Here is a 10,969-nt window from a genome sequence, read left to right as displayed (position 1 = left end):
TAAAAGCCCACTAAGCAGGCCCATAACAAAAAAACCGAACTAATAAAAATCGAACCGAAATAACATAAACCGAACCAAAATAATAAAACCGAACCGAATTGAATTATTTTGGTTCGGTGTTCGGTACATGTTGTACAAGAATCGAAAATCGAAAAAAAAATCGAAACCGAATTGAAATACCGAATGCCTAGCCCTATTATCTACCTGTTTCAGACCAAAACTTATTAGTAGTGCATCTCGTCAAATAGCATGGTCAGTTCAATGTATTCAAATTATATATTTTCTTTAAAGCATGCTTTTTGCTGACATGATAATTTTTAACTTAACTATTGTGTTTACACCATCATTATGTACCAAAATATAATCAATGTGTACATCATTATCATGTAAAAAAATAAACATAAGCACTAAATATTATTTTTATTCCGAATCTCAAAACCCTACAAAACAAACCAAAGATTTAATAAAAAAAAAATCAAAACACAGAATAGGTGAATAGCAAAACAACCTATTTTACACCATTAATTACACGATTCATCATAGACAAAATTCAATTTTACAAAAGTAATTTTTAACTTAAATATTCTGCTTACACCATCATTATGCACCAAAATACAATCAATACGTACATCATCATCATGTAAAAAAAAAAAATCTGAATGACACCAAAAAACTCAGAAAGTATACCAAACATGCAGTCCATCATTTTCGCTAATTAAAAACGATCAATTTAACCAAATCAATTATTAAAACAAATGATCAGTAAGTATTCTTTCTAACTGAATCTCAAAACCCTACAAGACAAATCAAAGTTAAATAACAAAAAAAAATCAAAAAATGAAATTGGTGAATAACATCAACAACCTATTTTACACCATTAATTAAAAGACTCATCATAGACAAAATTCAATTTTTTAAAAGTATTTTTTTACGTTGTTTTGCGATTGTAACACAAAAACACATAGCAAAATGATGTACTACAACACAACGATCATAGTTTTTCAAATTAGACAAATCACTTAAAAAAATACCAATTCAATATTGAATTATCATTAATGCCTGATGCGTCCCAACGTCCCTTATTTTGAATTAGGATTGAATAATTATTGGTATTCATGATTGAACAGTCGACCAGATTGAATAGAAAGAGAGTTTTATTTTTATTAAGAAACCTTTTTATAGATAGGAGAGTATATTTATAACTAATTTGAGTAAATCATGGAAGGTAAAAAATTTGAGAAAAATGAGGAACAACAGAAAATAGAGCACTAACCAAACATTTTTTTTTAATTTTACATTTTTTTTAATATTAAAACCTAACTTTGAAAAAAAAACTATTGTTATATAGGGGAAAAAAACAATTGCTATATAGTGGTAATTAAGGTACTTAATTTGTATACTTAAGTTTTTTCCCCAAAAAAGAAACCCATCCCACTTTTAAGCAAAGCATACATACAGCGACCCTACCTCGCTTGTCTTCTTCACGCGAGAACCACGAAGAACGCTGCAAACCCAGAAATCCAGCAGCAAATCTCGACCGACCCCCTTTTCGTCCTCTCCAATGCGAACCCTGCGAAACCCATAACCTAGAAGCCTAAACAATCACTTCACGTCCCTTTTTCCCCCCTCTTTAGGGATTTTTGAATCTCTTCTACTGTTGCCTTGAAAAGAAGAAAATGAATTCAAATTTTGAACTCATTTTTCCCCCCAAACCAGCCCTAGATTTTCTATTATTTAAGGCCCCTGTCCTCTTCGTCCAAAAAAAAAAGGTTTTAGAGAAGAGTTGAGAGGGGGAGAATTAAGAGAAGTGAGAGAGAAGATATTTTTATAATAGGCTAGTTTTTCTTTGGTATTGATTCATCGCTTGTTCGAGTTAAGCTTACGGTGGTGGAAAGGTTTCACGGTCAAGCTCGTCGTCCCACTCACTGCTCCAAGAAAGGTAAAACTGCTTCCTCTTACAATCTATTTCGATATGGCGTGTTCTATGTTCAAGCTTTGATATATGTTATGCTGCTAAATGTATATGGTTCTTCGTTTACTGTTTTTGTAGTGTCGTTTTCTTGTAAATTTTTGAGTTGTAAGCATGAAGAAAGCTTTGATAAAGCACCTTTGATATTATAAATTGGTCGTTATATTCGTTAGCTCGATTTTGTATCTCCATAGTCAGCTGAGCCACTGCCTCGTTTCACTCGAAATGACTTGGTGTTCATCTAGCTTCAACTTAGGATCTGCTTGTTGTATGGTTCTGTTTTCTTCATGGTTTGTTTGCGCCATTGGTTGTCCTCTCTATCGTTTTGAATTGTCATATGTGTTAGCCTAATATCGTAGAATCTATCTCTTCTTGCACAACTTGAATGCTGGTTGTTTTTCTCTTGTATTCGGCTATTGAAGTCGTGTTCGTACCTCATTGTAATCTCGTTTCAACTTGGCTCACTGTAATGTCATGTGGAACTGTTTTAGCCTAAAAAAATGTGAATAGGAACCTGATCATCTTCTTTTATTTCCTAAGTGTAGCTTGAGTTGTTTTGGTGTTGTTTATTAGTCAAAAATCTGAAAACTTCAATCAATATTGCGGTCATCCTTCTACTTTCTTTGTATCAAATTTCAGTTTGGTATATTTTTTTATAATATTTGGCCATCTATTCTTATCGTATCCTTTCGTGTGTCTCTTAATTTAGTCATCATATACATCCACCTGATGTTCTTGAATGTTGTTGATGTTGTGAGTCTCCAAGTTTCATTGATTAGTTTTGGTCAAGTAACCTTGTTTAGCCCTTGGTTGGATTAAAAATATATTGTTGGTATAGCTTTGGTGAGTCTTAATTGTAAGACAGTAGTTTTAGCTTATGAGTTCAAGCGATATTTTTTTTTTCCTTTTAACTTTCTTATCAAAGTCCCTTAGTTACTTCCATTATTTGGTTGGAAAAATTGTTAACTTAGCTACTTTTTTTTGTGTGTTCATTGTTATACATCTTTGGCTACCCAATTATGTGATGGTGACCAACTCTTCTTTTTTTCTCATTTATAAGAATATTGCTAAGGCACTAAATTGATGTGCTGGTATTAAATGTTTGTTGCCTCTTTTAGCCATTTCGTTGGAATTTATTGGTTTCTAGTATGTCTCTTTATGACCCCTCCTAATTGGGTTATTCATTAATATTCTTTAATCAACATGTATATTCTTATAATTTGACATACTCTCTTTGCTATTTATTTTTATCGAATCATATTAACTCTTTTTTCTTTCTTCTTTTAATATATGCGACACCAACTCTAGTTCATCTTGGACTCCATCCTTCTTCCCTTTGCATTCCGAGAGGGCTATAAAGGCCCAAAACTCATTTCTCCGAATCTGTCTCCCTTCAAACTGATTAGCATAAATGAAGACACCGACAAATAGGTGTACGAAAGGCTGGAAGTTAAAAAAAACAGGTGTTCAAGAGGCGAAAAAGGGTTGTATACATATTGTATACAACAATATACACTGATATACAGACCAATATGCAGCCCGTATATATTTGGTATATATGATATGTTGACGCCCAATTTTGGCCCTCCCCGATAATAATTGATTTCCGAGCGTCTTACTTTTAAACGATTTAGGATAATTAGTTTTATAAAATTTAAATAGTTTCAAGGTTATTTTAAGTAATTTCAGTCGGTTTTTTATAGTATTGTGAACAATAAATATATTTCATATAATTATATATGTGATTAGTATATTGTAAATATTTGAAAATCATATCAAAAGATTTTACACTGTTAAAATAAATATTTTATTATTTAGTTTTAGTTTGAATTATGATTTTAATTTCGAATTAATTAGTTTGTATTTAAATTAATTATTTTACAATTAAGTTAATTATTTTATTTCGTTAAGATTAAGAAGCTCTTTAATTAATTTTTATTAATTTGCCTTATTTAGTATTTAGCTAAATTACTAACTAAATTCTTTCGATTACCTTTTTAATCTGATTTGGCTATCTTTGAAGTTTATTCGAGGTCTTTTTTTAATACAATTTTGGCTAAAATCCACCAGTGTGTTTCAGCCCTTTAGAGAAACCAACTTTGGGCCTTTTTCCTTCAATTCCCATTCTAATTCAGCAGCCCACTAGCTCCCAAACCTATTTCCCCTTTAGTTTTCTCATTCACCCGAGCCCACCATTTCCCAATTCTCTTTAATTCCTTAGCCCAACATCCACCGATCCAGCCCAAATCATTGTTCAAGACGAGAAAATCTCAGATGCGTGAACACAACAACAATTTCCAAACGCCAGAAGATGGAAAGCAGCCAACGTCCACAATTCTCCAGACGGCGTCTCAATCCTTACAACAACAGTTCGATGTGTGAGCATACAACGAGCAACGGTCTCAAACGACGTCAATTACGCGTGACTCGTATAACTATGATTCGTCTCCCACAACCTCAAACATCTTTAGTCATACAGCAGGGTAGAGCCGCCTGCAAATTCGTCTTGCCAGCCACGCCTAGCGTCTTCGACTCGCTTGGATGAGCGTAACGTCGAGTGCAAGGACTAGTGAATCGATCCAAGCCATCCGTTTCATTCTCTCGTCCAGATTTTGTGCGATTTGGTTGAAATTTCGTACAAATTCAACTTTTCCCTTACCCTTGGGAAGAGAATTCAAATTTGAGTTGAATTCGAATTTACGATTTTGGCCCCAAGCTTATCCAAAAATTCAGCCGCCTTTTCCCATTATTGAACCTTAGATCTTTCCTCTATATAATACCCCTTTCTTCCTCATTGTTAAATGTGGGAACTTTTCTTGAATAATTGATTTTTAAACTTAAAGAAATTTGAATACGATTTTCTATTTCTAAGTCCTGAGAAGAGTCCTTTTTAGGAGTTGATTCGAGCTTCTGAGCCGGCTGTCCGAATATAAATCGGTGTGGGAATTCGTTGTTGTCTCCTTGCTCGTTTTGTGTCAGTTGCTGCCCAGAAGAAGGTAACACCTTCTCCCTTTTAATATTCTCTTCGCCTTTTTTTCAGTTAAAAAAAGGATATTTTTTCGGTGCCGAACAATCCTCATTATGTGACTGGTTCGCTGTTAGTTGTTGAGTTAGGGATATATTAATGTGATGCTTTGCTCTTAATCAATTGTCATGACTCGGTCTTGACATTGAATTGATGTTATGCTCTGTTTTAGTACCATCGCTCTTCTGCTCCTTTGTCTGAGCTCGTTTCTTTTTGCTATTTCTATTTCTTGTATGCTTGCCTTAATGTCCTAGAGTCTGTATCCGCTTGTTCCTGTTGTCTCTTAGCATCAATAGTTTCATTCATTTATTTTTTCTACTGTAGTGTTGTCTTCCTTTTCTTTGCTTTCAAAACATAAGGCAAAGTTTTAAAAATAGTTAATATGTGGAGGTTGTATGTCGTATTATTTATCGTTTGTTGGATATAATGGTCCTTTAGCTTCTATTGAACTGCTTTGTGTTTGTTTTCATACATGTTTTATCTATGCCTTGAGCCTATTTAGTGAGAATTTAGTCGATTTCTGTTTCGGCTTTGTTTATTTGGATCTGGACGTGTTTCTTTGGTTCGTCTGAAGCTCTCTCTCTTTTCTCGTTTCCTCCCTGTTTGGAGTTTGGGCCTCGAAGATTTGAGCTTGTTAAATATTTTATTTTCTTATTATTATTTCTTCTCTTCTTTCGACTTGATGTAGAGCTGATTGTAGTCTTAATAATTATGTTTTGAATGTCTGATCTTGTCTGTTGAATGAAGTATGTTCTTCTCTCCCTTCCCCTTTTTAATGAAGTTGTAAATTCCCAAGCTCCCTCTTATTCATGACTGCAAATCATGTGATTTCTTGCTATATTTCATAAGCATTATTTTATTGGTTTGTCCATGGATAAAGTGTCCTGCCTCAATGGTTTGCAATATGCATTAAGTCTGTGGTAAACTATCTATTCGGAAATTTTCTAGTCAAGCTTAAACTGAGTCTAGCATGTTAACTGTTTTGTTTCGTTTCGTTTGTATGTGATCGATTAGCTCTTCTTCTTTTTTTAATCTTATTTCTTTATTTATTTTATTTTAAAATCTATGTATTAGTCGGATTAATCCGTACTGACTTTCTCTTCTTTTATTTTGAAATATGTGCAAAGTTGATGCATTCTCTTAATTGTTTCTTTTTTATGAAATGTGTGGATTATATTTAGTTATGTGACAAGTGTGTTTATCATAGATGCTGCATCTGGGCATAGATTCAGAATTATAATAATTTTCCTTTAGAATTTTAGTCACTTAATTATTGACATTATAGCTACTGCCTCCTTCAAATGTTTTACTTTTATTTCATACTTCTTGAAAGAAAACTTGAGTTTTTTATTAATTGAGAGGTTACCATGTCTTTCATGTTAGTTGAGTAATGTGATAAGGCTTTGTTTACAGAATCACCTTGGATTCACTACTCTGTTGGAATTCGTTTAAGTTTGAGTCTAATATTAGTCAATTCACAATTACTTTTATCAATTCAATAATAAGGTGCTAACTCTTATTTATGTGTCTTTTCATGTGAAATTTGTCTAAGTCCTCACAGACTCAACCTTTGCATTCCAAAGGGGGCCACGAATTCCCCAAAAATCCTTTATCGAGTCAACCAACCATAGCAATCGAAGAAAAGGTCCCCCGAAAATTTGATGAACAAGGTTTGGAGCTGATACGAGATTGTATACACTAGTATACACCAAGTGTTTACGAAAAATGAGAAAATGGGCTTAAAGAAGCCCACTCTTCATTAAGAAGTCGTATTTTGTTATTTTGGGCCTAAGTCTTTGTCATTTAACTTAATATTATCTTGTTAGAATTTATGACAGGTGGAAGATGGGCCTAAGGCCCAAAGAAATAAATTTCAAAATTCAGTCTATGACAGGTACAAAAGGTGGCAAGAATTGGGCCAAAGGCCTAAAATGAAAATAGGCCCAAGTACTGGCCCAGGCGGACGGAAAACCAAGCTTGGGCCCAAATCTCTCTCTTTACTTTGTTATTTTGGATTTGTTTATCTGTCATTATTTGTTGTTAATCTTAAGATCACTACAATTGAAATTTCCCGACAGATAGCCATTTTGAACTAATTTTTCAAAAATTAACTAATTAAGAACTCACTTCCTTTGATCTTAAAGCATAATTTTATAAACTATTTTACTTAGGTAATATCTTTATATCCTCCCTTTTCTCTCTTAAAATGGTTTCAACTTTCAAAGCAGTTCACTTTCTCAACTTTATTAAGTCAACTTATTTTAGCCAAATGATTAATTGTCGGATAACCTCATTAGCGGGTGTTGTAGATGCTTTAAAACCCTTCCTAGAAAACTAATAAGAATCCCGAACCCCTTTTAAGTTTTCATTAGATTTTCTGTTTTAGTCTTTTGAAAGCAATATTTTTTCTTAATTTTCCTTTAAAAATTAAGTGGTGACTCTTAAAACTAGTAATAATATATTTGTTAAATAAAACATGATACATGTTGACAGACAGGATTACAGGGAAAAATGAGCAGAATTACGGGTCTCGACAGCTGAAAAATGAATTGTATACATTGATATACATATATTGTATACACTTGTATACATGCGCCAAAGCCCAAGTGCAACAGCAACAAGTTTGGCCCAGAAAAGGGCCCAAATTCAATTTCTCCTTTACTCTTAACCTATTTAATTGTGATTATTTATTGTTAGCTTTTTATTAACTCTAACTTTAAATAACCTAAATAAACTCCCCAAAAGAGGAACTATATTCTTTATGTTAGTTTATTTTAATATAATTCATGTTTATCAACTCTTATACTTTTATTGAATATATTTAGTCAAAACCTTTTATTTATTCATCAATTAATTTAAAATAGTTTAGCATTGGTTCACATTCTTATTCCTAAAATGATTCAAATAAATACTAATTAATCTAGTTTTTGTTAAAATTATAATCACTTGTAATTTATTTCAAATGTTTCAATAAAGGTTCCCTTTTCTTAAAAAATAAAATTGTTCTTTGTTTAACTATTTTTTCAAGTTAATATTGTAAATTATTTTATAATCATTTTTTTTTTAAAATAGTCAAAATATATTTTAACAAAGTCGTAGGATAATCACGTGTTAGCGAACGATTCAAATGCTTTAAAAGCCTTCTTGAAGCGTAAATAAGAACTTCTTACCCATGTTTATCAACTCTTATACTTTTATTGAATATATTTAGTCAAAACCTTTTATTTATTCATCAATTAATTTAAAATAGTTTATCATTGGTTCACATTCTTATTCCTAAAATGATTCAAATATCTACTAATTAATCTAGTTTTTGTTAAAATTATAATCACTTGTAATTTATTTCAAATGTTTCAATAAATGTTCCCTTTTCTTAAAAAATAAAATTGTTCTTTGTTTAACTATTTTTTCAAGTTAATATTGTAAATTATTTTATAATCATTTTTTTTTAAATAGTCAAAATATATTTTAACAAAGTCGTAGGATAATCGCATGTTAGCGGACGATTCAAATGCCTTAAAAGCCTTCTTGAAGCGTAAATAAGAACTTCTTACCCATTTTCTCTAAATTTATAAAGATTTAATTTGTTAAAATATTTTTAAATTAAGTTTTCTTAATTTCTTTAAAAAATTAAGTGACGACACTTTTCTAAGTATTTTTCTCAAATTGTTTTATACTTAGAAGATTTCAAAAAGTGATTTTTCTAAAGATAGTCAAGTTACGGCATAACAGCTTGGGCGGGATTATTCCCGCCAGGGCGAGACCTCAACCTGCCTCCACTGTTTTTTTCCAAGTTACCCAAATCAACCCCAAATGGTATCCGAGCTAACCCCTACAATTCAATCAGTGTTCAACAATCAAGAATAGTTTATAAAACTAAGTAATTAACTATTTACTGCGAAAACAGCAGAAAAACCAGCATCCACGTGCTACAAAAACATAAGAAAGGCGAAAGGATAAAGGCAAAGTTTTGTCCTAAATTACAACCCAAGGAGAACGAGAAAAACAAGTCAAGAACCCTTGGACTAGGAGGTGTCATCGTCAGAGTCTAGATCATCCGGGGGCACTATGCCAGTCATGGCCTCCTCCTGGCAAGAGAATTGCCGAAAATCTCCCTTATCGACTATGGGAATCTCTTGTCCGGTGGTGACGCAAGTGAACATGATCTTCACCGCCTTCCATATTCGGAACAACAGACGATCCCTCTCCAGCCCCTTCCTCCTCTCTTGGCGCAGCTCGCGACGGGGCATCTCAAGCTCTAGGGCGGTGTTGGGGGGAACCGGAGTGGTGTCAGCAATAGGGCGCCCCAATCTCCTCCGGACAACTGCCAAGTCCTCCTCTACCTGTGCACCTGAGAGTGGGGGCTAGGACCCGGTGGGACGAGTGTCATCGCCTCCCTCGTTTGACTTCGCGGCCGCCTAACTGCTGTTGGCCCTATCCGTCCTCCTCATTTTGCTCCGAGAAATAGAGCCATGTCTAACCAAAAGAGGGTGAAGGGGGGGGGGGGGGAGGATCCATAGGGAGTACCTCATCAGTATTTAGGAGGGGAACCCCCTCCTGCTTGCACAACGCAATGATAAGTCCGAGTAGGAATAAAGCCTTATTGTTATCCCGATAGAATATCTTCCACTCTGAGATGATCTGCCCCCTCACATTCAGCTCAATGCCCTGTACCGCGCACGCCACCACCAAGGCCCGAGGAAATGTCACGTTTGTGCGATTGCCCGACGGGCGAATCCTCTTAGTGACCAAGTGAAACCACCTCTTAGCATCCGGTGACCAATCCGCACTAGTAATCCCCTCAGTAGTAGGCAAATAGGCCCTGTCCCGGCGTGTCGGCTCCATCAGTGTGTCCCTTAACTAAGTCTGGCAACATAATCGGGAGGTGCCAATTCCGATCCATCCCGGTCCGTCACCGGTTCCGTTTCGGTTTCGACTTGTACCGGTTAGTAGCGGGTCCGGGAAGGGTAACGGGACGGAAATCGAGATTTACCGGTTAGTCCCAATTCCAGTCCATTTTTTTTTAAATTGCAATTAGCCGTTGTAGGAGCCGTTGGCCAATGTCTTTTGGGCCCCACAACGGCTCTTTCACCCCCTACCCCCCCCCCCCTCCCCCCCAAACTTTTTTTAACTCCCCAACCTTCTAAAAACTATATTTTCATCTTATTTTTTTTAACTACAAATACCCCAAATCCTTCATTCTTTTCACTCACAAAAAAATATTATCTTCTACTCTCTCAACAATTCTCAAAAGTCTCACTCTCTAATCTCTCATTAACATTAAAATTACGAATTTGGTCTTTGGAAATTGGAGCTTCAAAATTCAATTTTCAATTTTCGGCATACACGTCTACTTTTTTAAGTAGACGTTTGGTACATTCGTTTCAACTCACTTTTCATTTAGTTATTTATTTTTTTGCATTTAATTATTTATTTTGTGAGTAATTAGTCTGTAGTCTGTACTTACTTAGTTATTTATTTGTTTAAAACTTTGCATTACATTTTTGTATTATATATAATTTACTCACTTTTTATATTTGATTATGGATTCCGGTAAAAACAATGTTGACAAAGGTAAAACAACCATAGTTGATTCGATCACTAATTTATGGAGCTCAAAATCCAAGAAAAATAAAAAAATCGATAGTACTTCTAAATTTAAAACTAAAAAAACTTTTCAATTAAGAATAATTACAAATGATTATACGCATGTTGATGAAATTGTTTTTAATATTGATAGTAATAGTGGATTAGATCCTTATCATGAACATTTACAAAGAAGGTTTGGTAATTTTGATAAGGAATTACCTGAAGATGATGAACATGATGATGTTAATGATTATATTGATAGTTTTGATAATAATGTTGATGAATATGATGATGATGAAACTGAGCCAGTTACGGCTACTACTCCCACTCCCAGTCCCTCTTCCCTAGCTCCCGCTCCCTTTCGTTGTCCTGCTCCTGTTCCCTCC

This window comes from Solanum verrucosum, unplaced genomic scaffold (assembly GCF_900185275.1).
Source record: "Solanum verrucosum unplaced genomic scaffold, falcon-dt-bn FXZP01000199.1, whole genome shotgun sequence".
NCBI lineage: Eukaryota > Viridiplantae > Streptophyta > Magnoliopsida > Solanales > Solanaceae > Solanum > Solanum verrucosum.
This window is presented reverse-complemented; position numbering follows the sequence as displayed.